We start from the raw sequence: 15961 nt of genomic DNA, 5'->3' as shown, positions 1-15961 counted from the left end.
GCAGTGTGTGTAGGATGTATGAATGACGGCGGCAGTGTGTGTAGGATGTATGAATGAGGGCGGCAGTGTGTGTAGGATGAATGAATGAGGGCGGCAGTGTGTGTAGGACAGGGCTCGGCCGCCATGGCGACCAGATTCTGCTTCCTGGCGACCAGATTTGCCAGTACGCAGAACCCCCGGGCAGAGTGGTGGCTTCACAGCAGCCGGCAGAGCAGTTCACAACTCTCCCTGCTGCCGGTAGATGGACAGGGAGAGGCAGGGTAAGCAGAGGGTCCCTGTGGCTGGTTATCCTATCAGCACTTACAGCAGCCTTGGGCGCCTGTTATTAGACACGTAAACAGATGGCGCCGCGGTGGATTATTATGTTCAATATAACAGCCAGCATAGCGGCAGCCCGGCAGAATGGTGCACAACTCTCCCGGCTGCCGCTGTATCAGAGCAGGTCCGCGGCGCGCCTATTACATAAGTCAAGGCAGCTCACAAGCTAATCGGGAGCTACCACTGCAGCTCCGTGCTTGAGTTTAGCACCGGGCTGCCGCTCTGCTGGCTGTTGTATTGAACATTATAACCCACCGCGGGGCCATCTGTTTATGTGTCTTTGTTTTAACAGGGGCACCCGAGGCTGTTGTAAGTGCTGATAGTACACAGAGAGACCAGAGCCCCCCCCCCCCCCGTCATTTTTTCTCATTCTGCCCCTTCCTGGCATCAAGCCAGAAACCCATAGCAATGAGCATGTAGGTAAGCAGCACTGTGGCATAATATGCCATGAGCATTACGGCGTATGGTATTATATGTAATGGGCATTACGGTGTTTGATTTACCGTGTAATGGACATTACGGTGTGTGTGGTATATGTAATGGGCATTATTGTGTGTGGTATAGTATGCAAAAGGTTTTTTAGTGTGTGGCGTAATGGGCATTGTGGCATATGGGTATGTGTAATGGGTATGTAGTGTTCCCTCTAGGGCAGGGCTGGGCAATTGCGGCCCTCCAGATGTTGAGGAACTACACATCAGCATGGCCACATAGCAAAACTAATGCAAAGCATCCTAGGATGAGTAGTTCCTCGACATCTGGAGGGCCGCAATTGCCCAGCCCTGCTCTAGGGTTTTGTGCGGGCAAAGGTGCTGGGGGCCACCGCCATCATCAAAGGGGGTGGGTCCAGCCACCACCGTCATCAAAGGGGCGGACCCGGCCCCGCCGGAGTCGCTGTGCTGCCAGGGAAGTGCCGGGCATCGCCGTCTACGGCGGCACTGGGCTTCTCCGTGCGGTGTGTCAGGCAGACAACAGGCTGTTCTAGCATGGCGCTGCTAGAGGGACAGGGCACATTTTACCATTAAAAATCAGGCAGGGCGCAGTGCCCCGCTAAAACAGTCTAGCGGGAACACTGGGTATGTGACATATGTAATAGGCATTGTTACTTTTTGGCGCACACTATCACTATTTTTTTTTCTGGCTCCTACATTTTCATCCTGGCTCCTAGATTTTTTTTTAATTTGTCAAGCCCTGGTGTAGGATGTATGAATGAGGGCGGCAGTGTGTGTAGTATGTATGAATGAGAGCGGCAGTGGGTGTAGTATGTATAAATGTAGAAGATGCTGGTACCTGGTAGAAGATGCTGCTATCTGGGTCCTGGGGGAGAGGGAATGTAAAATGAAGGCAGATTCTACCTCCATTTTACATTTTAATTTGATTTAATTTTATTGCTCTGCATCGGATGAAACATTCCAAAGTGCACTAGAGGGGCGCCTTTACACTTGAAAAGAGACCCCCTCCCACCACATAACAGAATTTTGCGTCATTCAGTGAGGCACAATGTGAATTTTGGCTTAATCTGGGTGCCATAACATGAAGTTTGGATCATTTTATGTGGCATAATGTGAATTTTGACTCCTTCCATGTGAATTTTTGTTCATTCTGTTTGGAATAATGTGAGTCTTGACTCCTTTAGTGTGAATTTTCACTCATTCCATGTGGCTCAATCTGTGCGGCATAATATGTAAGGGGCAAGTATAAGGGGCCTACTTTAGTGTTGCATGATGTGTAAAAGGGGTATATGGTGTGCTACAATACATTCAATGGCACACACCTCTGTGAGTGACCACATCTCCAATTGCTGGAATGCACCCTTGAATATTTGTTGGGAGTGTTAAGTGGCCCACAACTGAAATAATTGCCCACACGTGGTATGTATATATATATATATATATATATATATATATATATATATATATATATATATATATATATATATATCAAACGATGGACAAAGTGCGCCCTCCTAAAGTGTATCCACCACCAATAGAACAAATGGTGACAATGTGGTCACGGTACAACAGATTTAATATAAAACAGATAAAATATGACAATAAAATTCTTTCATCTGTGTGGAGTCATGGATTTCTATAACGGTCAGTATACACAAAACCCAACGCGTTTCGTCGTTAAAACGACTTCCTCAGGGGTAACCGTCAACAGGTAACTTAATATTTTTCAGTCACAGTGTAATACAGCTTTCATTTGAAAGAACATGAAGGAGTGGATCCTTAACAGATCTCAATCATAATGCTTGTCAGCATCAATTTCCTATACCCAGCGTGGGGCAAAGGATGAAAATAGCGTTCTGAAGAAATTCAGGATTACTCCTTAATGTGGTGTGAGCAAACCAATTTCCTATACCAAGCGTGGAATAGTAGATGGAATAACGTTCTGAAGTAATTCAGGATTAGTCCTTAGTGTGGTATAAGCAAACCACAATAGCTTCTGCTCGACAGCTGATTCAGAGACCAGACTCCAAAATATTTGTTGGGAGTGTTAAGTGGCCCACAACTGAAATAATTGCCCACACGTGGTATGTATATATATATATATATATATATATATATATATATATATATATATATATATATATATATATATATATATATATATATATATATATATATTGTAAAGAAAAGAGTGGTCGGCGCTATTTCCAGTGTGGGCAGTACTGTAACCACCCGAGCTGCTGGTCCTCAGTAAAAAAGGGGGGCTACCCTTTAAAGATAATAATGGAACAGGGGGAGTAGGGGCCTGCGCTCAGGGTGTGTAATAAAGATGATGACAAAAAGTGTTGGAGATATCTGAAAGTTGTATTCACTGACAGTATACCTATTTGCTGCACGTTGCTGGGGATATGCAAGTAGGGGTCAAGGTGGGGGGGTTTGGGTCTCAGTGGTGCTGTTGGAATACACACACACTGGTGGTGGGGAGAGGCAGTCAATGGGAGAAACAAAAGTCACAAGCGTGCAGGTGTAAGTGGTGCGGGGGGCTGGCGTCCCGTCCCACCCGCAGTGCACTTTTACCTGCTCTCACCGGCCGGGTGGTGCTGGTCCTTGATGTCCCTTCCAATCTTCCGCTCTGCTACACCGCGGCTGGATCGGCGCCTTGACCGCTCGATCCGCCGGTACCACAGCCTCACGCAGACGGGACTTCCGGGGTTGCGTCTCGCGGGATTTCGCCGCCGGGGTCCGTCCGTCTGTGTGATTGCTGCGCGCTCGACTCCCAGCCGGGAGGAGACTTAGTGATGTGTCTGTGATGAAAGGTGAACTCCAACGCGTTGCGACCCTCGTGGGTCTTCTTCAGGGAGTGATAATGTGTCTCAGTCCTGACCGGGATTTTATCCTGGTGCCGGCCCTGATGCGTGCTGATGGTGGCCATTTTGGATGAGGGAAAACAGCCCTTACATTGATTATCACGTTTGATTATGCCGGTCCGCACGTAATTGTCCTGACCTGATGGGTATTTATTGTTGGGCAGTCCTGATGGTATTGCATATTGAATATTGCATAATGAAGGGAGGTGGGATCATGTGGAAAAAATGGAATTGCTTGGTGCCGATTGCATACGATCATAAATCGCCCAGTGTGTACGTTTGAGCGCAATATGATAGGATTGGGAGTGATTTGTAAACGCAAATGGGGATGCAGGGGAGGACACTACAGTGTTGTAGGTCCCCTTAGAGTCATAAAGGGTCCTGGGGTTAATGCATTAACCCCAGGACCCTTTATGACTCTAAGGGGACCTACAACACTGTAGTGTCCTCCCCTGCATCCCCATTTGCGTTTACAAATCACTCCCAATCCTATCATTGCCAAAACTAGCTAGCCAAAACTTCGACCAACTGCTGCCCCCACCGCCATACTGCCATCAATACCCACTTTCCAACCCCTTAAGGCATACCTGCATACCTAACATTCTGGAATGGCAGGGAGGCTAAAAAATTGTGAGGTCCTCCCAGCCCCCCTGGGGTGTTGGGCAAGTCCCCTGCTTTCACTTGAGGACCCCCGCACCCTCCCTTTTGCCACCCACAACAGAGTAAAAGGCAGCAAAGTAGGAAAGTATGCCTCAAGGGAAGGTATGGGGGTGAGGTCTTAGAAGTTCCACAGCCGCCACCTACATTAAGTACAACAAAGATCCTCATAGACATTCTAAATTTGTTGATAGGCAGACTTGGTGTCGCCCCCCCCAGATCCCGGCACCCTAGGCAGCTGCCTAATGGTAGAGCCGGCCCTGCTTCCACTGTGTTTCCACCACCAGTGTGCAGGCCCCCACAGAGGCCCCACGCAGACCCCATATTGGTCTACACAGGACTGCTACCGCCTACAACTTCTTTCTCTAGGTGTTTTCTCCACTACACCTCATCTACTTATCCTGACTCCCCGACCTCCCCCTTGACATAAGTTAAGTAGTGGGCATATGGCTACCACTATTTCCTGTTTTCCTCCTGTAGGTGCGACTTATGGGCCAAAAAATACAGTAACTAAATGCTATTTAATTACAAACTATTAACCTGACACCTACCACCCAGGGGTACCGGGGACAGCTCCAGGTTTCAGCCCTGGTCTAGGGAGGTTCCCGTTATTGGGAGGGTCCCATGGATCCCGGCAAGGGCTGATTAGTCAGAGTGATGTTTTGGCCTGGAGATCTTGTCCAAACCGGCTGTGGCATTGCACTGCTGACTGTGGGAGCCTGGAGCTGGTTTATACGAATCCGGGGGACCCCTACTCTTTTTGTCCACCATAAATTTGTAATTATGACCGGCCAAAGAGCCCCATGCTGGTTTTCGAAATACAGGAAGACCATAATAAAATTTTCCCCGGTATTTCTGAAACCAGTACCTGCCCAGGCTGGATATGCTCGTGGGGGCACCAATTTTTTTTTTGTTTTGTTTTATTTAACTTTTACAAACCTTTTAAGACAGAAGCATGCATGAATCTCACTGATCTGTGCATGAATTTATCAAATTAGCTTGCCAGAAGCAGGTCTATTATTGTGCATTTTTTAAGTGTGCGATTTAATAAAAGACACCCTATTGTTGCAAATGCAATTTTGATGTTTTCAATTGATTTTTGGTCATGGCAAACACGCTATTTTTATCTTAAATTGCACTCTATTACATGTCGATTTGTGGAAAAAGTGCGTTTTGCCGATAAATAAAAGGTTACAGAATTTTTTTTATCTTTTACAAAATCGCAGCCTATTACCCAAAATATTTGTTCAAATATATGCTTACAGGTGAACTACATTATCACTCAAAAGATTTGTATGTGCCTATTGTTTGCATTGGAAAGACAATATAATATTTGTCTAGTATAAGTAGAAAAGAAAAGTCTAGAAATATGAATAATTTAGGCAATGCTGCCCCCTGCTGGTAAATATAAGTAAAGCTTATAGGGTGTACGTGATATTGGTAGAACATTTGGAAAGACTGCGCGCATGCATACAGTACCTCCCAACATGACTCATTCCAGGAGGGACACACTGCTCTATTCCTGAACTTCCCTCTTAAATTTATGATTACCATCGCCTGTTTTAAGGAGGTTGATTGATAAGAAAGGTGTTTCAACACAAGTGATAGTAATCATACATTAAGGAAAGTCCAGGAACAGAGCATTGTATCCCTTCTGGAGAGGGTAATGTTAAGAGGTATGTGCATGCCCTGAACATATCATAAGCAATAAAGAAGCACTATAAACCCAAATATGCCCAATATAGGACAGAATATTGTGTGATACTCCATTAATGTGTGTGTTAACTTACTCTCTGGGTGTGATAACCTTTTCTTTTATAGATACCCTGGTTCTTTGACAACTTGCCTTTGTCAGTACACATACTGGCAGGTACTCCTGCCAATAAGTTAAAGATGATAATCCACAAAAGTGTGCTTATTGTTTTCTCACAACGGGGGGACATTTGCTAAGATCGAATGAGTACGAATGCACCCATTCATACCCATTCGATGTGATATACCTGGGCCCAGTAAACTTACAAACAGTGTAATTTGGCTGTGCGAATGAATACACCATCGATAAACCATGGCCGTATATGGCCATAGAGTTCTATCTGATCGGCTCATTTACAATAATTCGTACTGCTGACCTCGACTATGCCTTCAGCAGTAATACAACTGGAAAATACTCCAAATTTTCCATGTGTATTTGGCTGAAGCCTGCACGGATCTGTGCATGTTGTCTGTGTAAAAAAATAAATAAACAAATAAATAATAATAGAAACTTGGTGTCGGATCCCTCCACGAGCATACCCAGTAGGGATGCCAATCTCAGGGCATTTTTTCAATCCCGGAATTTGGGATTGAAAAATGCCCAATCCCGGGATTCCCGGGATTGGCTTCCCTAATACAAAAACCCGCACCGGCCGCCCGCATATTTACTTACAGGTGCGGTGTGGGTGGGTGGGCGATGGAGCTGGGCGGATGCAGCCTGGGCGTGTAGGCTGGAGGATGAAGTCTGGGTGGGTGGGCGTCAGGCGATGGTATGGGGGTCCCGGAAAAGGCGAATGCAGGCAGCCTGGGTGGGTGGTCTCATGGAGGCTGCGGAAGGTCAGCGTGGTGCTCACATGATGAGGCGGCTGTTGTGTGGCCTGCGCAGCGTAACCTCTGGCGTCGTCACGCTGTGCAGAGCCGCACTGCCCGGGACAGGAAAGCCGGGATGCGTCTGAGCACCAGCTCAGACGCTGCCCGGCATTAGACTGTGCATGCATGTCTAAATCCCCAAATCCCGGGATTGGAAACTCCAATCCTGGGATTGAAATCCTGGAGTTTTAGGGACCAAATCCCGGGATCCCACCGATCCCGGGATTGGCCACCCTAATACCCAGCCCTGGGCTCATTGAGCAGGTCCTGGTTTAAGAAATACAGAGGGAGCTGCAGGCGGAGGGAGCGCAAGAGCCTGGCTGCAAGAGAGGCGGCGGGGAGAGCCAGGAGCCGGGTGGGGGGACGCAAATAGGCGTCAGGGGGAGCGGCTGCACAGCAATTCACAGCCATACAAATATGTCCAAAACCCATCGTTACAGGCTCACCATCTAATGATTTTTACATTGGGCACAACTCATTGCAGGCGCCATGAAAAAGCGGTACTTATGTAGTAGCCAGGCGCCCACTAAGCAAATAGCTTAGTGGGCTATTCTGCTTAAGAAAATCGCATTGTGTCGCATGCGATTTTGTGCATGCGATGAGATCCAATGTTCCTATGTAATGTATTCACTTCTCTCTGTCCTTGGGCGGTAAGATCAGATCGTATTGCATCGGATTGCACTGCACTTAAAATTGCATGCGATTTTATAGGGTGCCATGCCATTTAATTTAGTATACACTTATATGACATACATTGTGATTTACGCACCCCCCAATATCCACGCCAACCCCCACTATCCACGACACCCCGAAGAGTGGCAGAACCCGTCCTCCCGACCTTTTCATACCCCTACTATCCACGTCGGCGTGGAGTGGAATTTATATATTGTGTGGCAAGCGAAGCGAGCCCGAAGCAAGGCGAGCAGACGTGTATTGCGTTACATGTATTCCGCGTGCCCTCGCGGGGCTCGCTGCACTCATCACGCCTTTGGCTCCGTGGCTCGCTGCGCTCGCCACACTATATGAAATCAACTCCACGTGGACATGGATAGTGGGGGTATGAAAAGGTCGGGAGGACAGGTTCCGCCGTTGCTCGCCACGCTTCGGGGTGTCGGGGATAGTAGGGGTTGGCGTGGATATTGGGGGGTGCGTAAATCACATTGTATGTCATATAAGTGTATACTAAATGAAATGGCATGGCACCCTATAAAATCGCATGCAACCGCATGCGATTTTAAGTGCAGTGCGATCCGATGCAATGCGATCTGATCTTACCGCCCAAGGCCAGAGAGCAGTGAATAAATTATATAGAAAAATCGCATGCGATGCGATTTCCCTACGGTGCTGTAAGTATGCTAATAGGAGCCTGGCTACTACATAAGTACCAAAAAAAGCATATCTGGCCTGGAGCCAACGTCAGACACCCTCCCTTAAAATGCTCAGGCATACCTAGTGTTTTCCCATCGTTTTATCTGGCACGCCTGCATTTTTAGCACTCCCACTAAATGGCCGATTTCCCCCCACACAAATGCCTGCTTCCTGTCAATCACCTTGCGAATAGCGTGCGTATAGAATTACTTGCAGGATTTCATCACAGGACAGCCTCCTGCATACATACTGCGAACCGTACACATGTGCAGTGTATCAATAACCAGCTGTTATGTAAATTTGCTGATGTACGTTCAGGTCTGAATTGGGCCTTTAGTCCTTAGACATTTCTACCTCTCAAAGGTAACCAACCTGACCACATAATGTTAGAGTTTGTAACTTCCAATAATGATTTTCATATTCATTTTTTCTTTGTAAAGGCAAAATCCTCGAAAAACAGAAGAGCATTCACAGACATGAAACACTGCTTGAACTACTGTGCATCACTCAATTCTTAGTGCAATGACATTTGGGACCTTATTCCGGTCCATTCACTCCCCCCATGCATTTCTGCACATGTGCAACGCAGGGCGCTTGCGGCCACGGCGAACAGGGTGTTCGTCGGGCGCACGCACCCAGGATTGGCGGGCGCACGCACCCAGGATTGACCTGAGAGTCACTTAGATATGTGTGCACCTTCGCCATCATTCGATGGTCGCCGACCATCGTATGATGGGGGTGGTACCCCCTAGCCTGAGAATGGATGTTTATGTTAAACATTCATTCACAGCCAGTGTGCTGCGAGGGTGGGCTGACGGCGTTTGGTGAACTCGCAAGGCTACGAATTTGCAGCCTTGCGAATCAACCAGAATAAAACCCTTGATCCTTAAGGTTTGATGGCCTAGATAGATATACTATATTAGAATCCATAGTTCCCATTTGGGCATGTGCTAAAACAGAGAGACCCCAGGATTCCATGCTTTTATCTGCATTCAGCTTCTTTATGGAAATCTGCTAAACATTATTACTGAGCTATATGAAAAAACAGCACTCTATTCAATATGACAATGAATAATGCAGGAATTCCAACTGGAATCTTTCAAATAATAGATATATTTTATAAAAGACCAATTTTAGACCAGAGGCACCAAAAAAAAAAAGATGAGTGGAATATAAACTGTCCTTACTAATACCATTCTTATTAAAGTCACCCATGTTTTCAGTATTGTAAGAAAATAAGATATTCTATATTAACCCCTGTCCTGCACTTACTGTAAATAGGCCAAAATTGCTGTAGGTAAACAAAGGAGGAGGACACTTTATAAAGACATGCCTGTGATAATTGTCCATACTTTTTTAGGTGATTTTTAAAATAGTTTCCAATTTTATCCTGCTGAGGTCCCAACCACACCCACTTTTCATAAAAAATTTGGCATGGTTCACATTTGTTCTTATCTGCATTTCACTTTTTTTTCCCCCCAAACGGATAAAGACCCTCTAAATGACCTAAAAATAGGTATCAGGGTTACATCTGACACAGCCTGGTTCTGTTTCTGAGTTATATTCAAAGTGTCTGTAGTCAGCAGCCATGAAAGGGCGATTTACTGCCATATGCTAATGTGGCATCTGCAAGCAGAAACCAGTACCACCCATATATTTTACACCGCCATTGCGGTCATCATTACTATCCGCTATTGCACAAACCACACTCTAGGTATAAGACATCAATCAGTAACAGGCATCCCTTCAGCATACACACGACTCAGAATGGAGCCTTTGGTACGCATCAATAAGACTGGGCAGTTACGTGACAACTGCGTTGTCAATGCCAAATTCCCTAATAACTCAGAATCAGGCATTTGTGTCCATATTGGGGCCCTTAAAGAGTACACCAGTGGTCGCCAACCCGTCGCTCGTGAGCTACTGGTAGCTTGCTGCAGCAATTCGGGTGGCTCGACCACTCTGCCGCCACCCGCCCTTCCGAGGGGAGAGCCCATCGCGCGTCTCTCCTACCCCTCACTGTGCATCCCTGTGACTGGGCCGTCCGCCAATCAGAGCTTGCGGGCCGGCAGCCAATCAGGAGCTGGCCCGCAAGCTTTGATTGGCGGACGGCCCAGTTACAAGGAAGTGAGGGGACACAGAGAGTGGCACTGCAGGGAGACACCGGACTGTCCTCCCCCCGGCAGCAACAGCAATGATGAGTGTGCTGTTGCTGGGAAACTGGCACTGTGGGAGCATACCCAGCACTGTGGGGCATACCTGTTTCTGGCACTGTGAGAGCATACCAGGCACTGTGGGGAAGTATCTGGCACTGTGGGGGCATACCCAGCACTGTGGAGCATACCTGATTCTGGCATTATGGGGGCATACCCAGCACTATGGGGGCATAACTGGCACTATGGGGGCATGCCAGGCACTGTGGGGGCATACCTGGCACTATTGGGGGCATACGTGTATCTGGCACTATTGGGGGCATATGTGTATCTGGCACTATTGGGGGCATATGTGTATCTGGCACTATTGGGGGCATATGTGTATCTAGCACTATTGGGGGCATGTGTATATATGGCACAGCATCTATTCAGAGAGGCTGGGGGCATGGCCAGCAGCTCTCAGAGCGCTGGCAATGCCGCCAGAGCAGAAAAATGGGGGATGTGGCCTTGCAGGAGTGCCACGTTAGTAGGTCATGCCCCCTAATTTCAGCCTACGACACGCGCAGATGTCCCTTCTTCTCTGCCTCCAATGTTGGGAGGTATGTATGCTGCATATTGTACATTACAGTGTGTGGCATATTGTGTCTGGGGCATTGCGGTATGTTGCCTAATGTGTCAGGGGCATTACCGTGTGTGGCATAATGTGTAAAGGGCCTTTTTCGATTATTTTGCAGATTTCTTTTTTTTTTTTTTTTTATATTTGTATCTCTTCAGGCGGTTTATTTTGTCAAGCAACTCCCGCCCCAGAAAAAGGTTGGAGACCACTGGCGTATACACAACCGAGAGTCATGGAGCAATGTTGCATTGGTGATATGTATAACAAGGGATCACAAACAATATCTGTTCCACAACAATTTATGCTTACAGGTCCGGTGCTAGGGTGTTAGTCGCCTCCCTCTAAACAATAAATACGCTCCCTGCTACAAATAAATCATATTGTGTATTTTTTTTAAATAAGCAAGGTTTAAAAACAGAGTCTACCAAGGGGTACAAAAGGGTATTTCGTCTAAATGATTGTTCAGGGCTGCTCTCTGGGGAACGGATTCTTCAGATCTCCCCAAAAATTTAAAGGATCAGAAAACTTAGGGAGAGTGCAGGGCAACACATAAGGGTCTGCCCCAGTCCCTCATTCCCATAAGTGTAAACAGCAAGCTCAGTGGTGTAACTAGAAATGTGTCCCCTCTGCCATAAAAATTTGTGTCGCGCAACACCCCCCTCACAAACCTTGGATGATACCACACTCATAGCACAACCAACCAGCTGCAAAAAAGAATTGAAGAAACAAAGTTTTTTTTGTAAGAATAAAATTCCTCAATGCAACAAGAACTTTAGGCCCATTGTAAAGGTGATGACCAGACATATATGTTTCTAATGCCATTAGACCCAATTGATGTGGAATAATGGTGTATAAGCTATTATTATTATTATTCCACATCAATTGGGTCTAATGGTGTTAGAAACATATATGTCTGGTCATCACCTTTACAGTGGGCCTAAAGTAGATGTTCTTGTTGCATTGATGAATTTGATTCTTACAAAAAAAACTTTTTAATTCATGACAATCAATTCTGTTTGCAGCTGGTTGGTTGTGCTATGGCAATATTTTTATGTTTTATATTGAGCAACTCGTATTCTTCTCAGACCCAGAAATTGCACAACGTATAATTATTTTATACGCGGTATATAGATGACCTATTTATCTTGTGGTCAGGTCCTGTTGAAGATATGAGTGGCTTAATTAATAGACATAACAACAGTGGCAGTCTGGTTAAGTTTACGTATACCATGAGTACCACAGAAATTCATTTTCTTGATGTATTGGTCAGGTTATCTGAAGGATGGTTGACAACAATTTTGTACACAAAAACAACTGACAGAAATAATCTTTTATATGCTACTAGTTGCCATCCTAAACCATTATTAAGTGGCTTACCATTCTCTCAGTTGCTTCGTATCCAACGGATTACATCCGATCCAGTCCTAGCTAATGCACAAATGGGTGATATGATCCAAAAATGTATACAATGTGGGTACCATCCCCAACTATTAGCAGAATCCAAAATTAAAGCACTAGCTTATGATCGATCTAATTTACTCTACACTAGAGTACAGAAAGACTCTACTAAGCAAATCTTCCCGTGGGTAAACACGTACAACATAGCCCCCTTATCAACGAAATATCAAAAAAATTGTGGCCCATAGTTTAGACCGATCCTGATTTAAAACTTACTTCTACCAGGCTTATGCTATGCTATAGGCGTGGTAGAAATTTAAGAGATATCCTTGTTAAAACGGATATTGGTTCCCGTATAGAAGATCTGCCTTTGGGCAAAACTGGTTGTATAAGATGTATGTGTACAACATGCCGTTTCCTTATACCTGGGAACAGGTTTTTTCATCCTTTATCTGGAAAACAATACACTGTTAGATATAGGCTGACTTGCAATACCCGGTTCACCATTTACCAAATTATATGCCCTTGTGGCCTTTCGTACATCAAAAAAAAAAAAAAGGGCTTTTAAAGAATGGATGGCGGCCCACAGGTCCTCAATTAAGGCTGCTTTATTATCTGGTACTAGTGACTGACCAGCCAGTTGCACGCCACTTCACCGAAGCCAGACATGGCCTGTCTACTTTAAAATATTGTATGATAGACCATGTACCGGCGTGTAAGCGAGGGGGCAACTGCGGTTTAAAGCTCTTGCAAAATGAGGCGCGTTGGATTGCAAGTCTTGGGACATTGGTACCCAAGGGACAATGGGGCAGATGTATTATCCGTCGTTATGGGGGAGAAGGGTATCAGCGCACGTTATGTGCACTGATACCGCTTCTCATCCATGTATGATAGAGCCGGGATGCGGTAATGGACAGGGGCGCTATGCTCCCCTGTCCATATCAGCGCTGCTATCAAAATGATAGCAGGCCGAATGTATGAACGGTCAGCATCGCCTGCTTTGGCTTCGCCAGCATCGTGCCTGCGAAGCCCTATCTAAACAGCAGGGACAGCGCTGTTCCTGCTGTTAGGTCTGGGCTGCGCTGGGGATCTCGCGTGAACAGTGAGATCCTGCGCATGCCCAGTGCGGCCGGCCGGGGGACAGGAGATAGCGCATCAGTATTAACTGATGCGCTATCTCCAGAAAGGAACATTGCCAGAGGGGGGAGTTAACGCTCCCCCGCTTCAGCAGACAAGATGTTAATACATCTTGTCGATGTCCCTTCCTGCTTCGCCTCGCAATTGAGGCGAAGCAGGAAGTATTATAGCGGCGCTTATCGCGCCAGATACATCTGCCCCAGAATTAGCAATCCGGCATTCCTTACTCCCCTTACATTGCTCCAGCGGCTCCCCTGCCAATTGGGGTTGGTGCTGGAAGGGTGCAGTGAGAATTACGTGTTTACACTTTATTCATCTGAGGAAGGCTCGCTCCCCGCAAATACCCATCAGCGGTAGGGATGGCCATTGTTGCCATTGCCATCGATGGTTGCCATCGATGGCAATTCTGCAACTGGCCATCGATAGTGCTAAACTATGCTATGGATGACCGTCGATATTTTTCCATATCGATGTTCATCTATTGTGTTTGTTTGATTGGCCTGTGGGCCAATCAAAACACGGGGCCGGGGCTTTCGCGGGTGTCGGGGGCGGAGCTATGCTCTGTGCACTTAAAAAAAAAAAGCAAAACATAGTTTTGCTGTTCCATCGATGGAGGGAAATCATCTGGTTCTCCCCCATCGATGGCATACCCTCCAACATTTTAAGAGTAGAAATCGGTACACATTCGAGAAGGGGGTGTGGCCATGGATAAAGTGGGCGTGGTCACACCCCCTTTCCGAATTTTCACTGGGCATTTTGGCACCCTCCACATCTACCACACGCACAGCAACACCGCAGGCACTGCTTACTGGTGGGTGTCTTGGGGAAAGAGAGTGCTTCTTCATCCGGCCGCCAGCTCTTTTAAAATAAAGCCTGCCAGCCTGGGAGCTTGAAGTTCCTGGAGGGGAGGAGCTGCGCTGCGCACTGCAGATAATGGATGGAGTCATACTCGGGAGGGAGGCAGGCAAGGTTCCTGCCCGGCACCCGGCCCCTCTGTTAAGGTCGCGGGCAGATGACACGTCACGCCCGCGACCAGACACTTGAGCACCGGCCCAGTCAGCGTCACAGCCACCCAGCCCCCCTGTGGTCACGGTCGGATGTGACACATCACGCCCACGATCAGAAACCGGCACCCACAGTCACGGAGCGGGAGCAACAGTGGAAGCTGTTAAAGCTCCGCTCCTTCTTTCTTTGACCCCAGGAGCTGGACTCCAGAGACAATGGAGACAATGGCGGCTCCATTGCCTCTGGCAGATAAAAACCGGTACAATCGGTACATCCGTTTTTAGCCGGTACAGACCGTTAAAAAACAGTACTGTACCGACTAAATCGGTACAGTTGGAGGGTATGAGATGGCTAAAGTATTCGACATCGGCCATGAACCATCGATGATTTCGAATCATCGATGGTCGGTGGCCATCCCTAAAGCAGTCTTTCTGTCAACCAGACGACGGTACTGATCGGGTGTAGCTGGAGGCGCTCACTTCCAACCCCACCGTATTTTCACCGTCAGGGTGCTGACCGGGTGTAACTTGAGCCGTCCACCTTCATCCTCACCGCATAATTACTGGCAGAGGACGGCTCGCTCCCGGCTCAATCGTCCAGTGTGTCCCATCAGCGGACGTCAATTTCAGGCTAACGGAGTCGGAGCCTTCGAATTATCGGCGGTTCTTTTTTTATATGTGTGGGCGTTATGGGGGCCGTTCCGCCGATGGGAGATGCAGGGGGAGGGGGGCAGCTGTGCGTGCTGCGCAGCTATGCGCGCTGCTTACCGCCCGCCCCCGCATCTGTCAAACAGTAGGACAGGCAGCTGCAGCGTGAGCTGTGAGGGGAAGCTGTACTCAGCAGTCCTCTCCTCCTCTCCTCCCCGCTTCAAGGCTGGGACACATGCGCCCATGATAACACGCGGATCCAGGGATGGCCCCCATATAGCATACCCTCCAACATGACCCATTCCATTAGGTACAAAATGCTCTGTTCCTGGACTTCCTTACCAGTGGCAATTACAGAGGTGGGGCTCCTGCACAGTCCAAAATTCAAAGAGGGGGGGTCACATCAACTGTCAGTGAGTCCAGGACAGTGATGTTTGGGGTGGCAGTAGGTGTGGCTCCCCTCTTTGAATATTGGACTGTGCTGCAGCCTCACATCTGCAACTGCCACTGGCAGGGAAGTCCAGAAACAGAGAATTTTGTACCTAATGGAATGGGTCATGTTGGAGGGTATGATATAGTTTCATGACACCCTAGCTAGCCTGACTTCCGGCCAGTGCATTCTTGCAGATCAAAGGACCCTGCGCACCATCAGGTCAGCAATTTATGTAATGAAAGGGGGTGGAGGTATAATAATATGGCAAAAAACTAAATTAGGAACGAGGAG

General features: G+C 47.2%; 1 protein-coding gene and 1 long non-coding RNA gene across 6 annotated transcripts in view; one reads left to right on the top strand and one right to left on the bottom strand.

The window, feature by feature from the left end:
• LOC146059915 (uncharacterized) overlaps positions 1-15961 on the top strand; it is a 54227-nt gene that overhangs the window by 1771 nt on the left and 36495 nt on the right. The window contains exon 1 of one of the 2 annotated variants that reach the window (XR_014470337.1): positions 159-260. The exons of the other annotated variant lie outside the window; for it this stretch is intronic. This is a non-coding gene — a long non-coding RNA (uncharacterized LOC146059915). Of the gene's footprint in view, positions 1-158; positions 261-15961 lie in introns of those variants that run through there. 2 annotated transcript variants of the gene reach the window in all.
• PNPLA4 (patatin like domain 4, phospholipase and triacylglycerol lipase) overlaps positions 1-15961 on the bottom strand; it is an 80012-nt gene that overhangs the window by 54291 nt on the left and 9760 nt on the right. The window lies entirely within an intron of this gene.

Source organism: Crinia signifera, chromosome 2, assembly GCF_055691185.1.
Source record: "Crinia signifera chromosome 2, ASM5569118v1, whole genome shotgun sequence".
Lineage (NCBI taxonomy): Eukaryota > Metazoa > Chordata > Amphibia > Anura > Myobatrachidae > Crinia > Crinia signifera.
The sequence above is the reverse complement of the archived record's forward strand: the minus strand, read 5'-3'. Positions and strand labels throughout refer to the sequence as shown.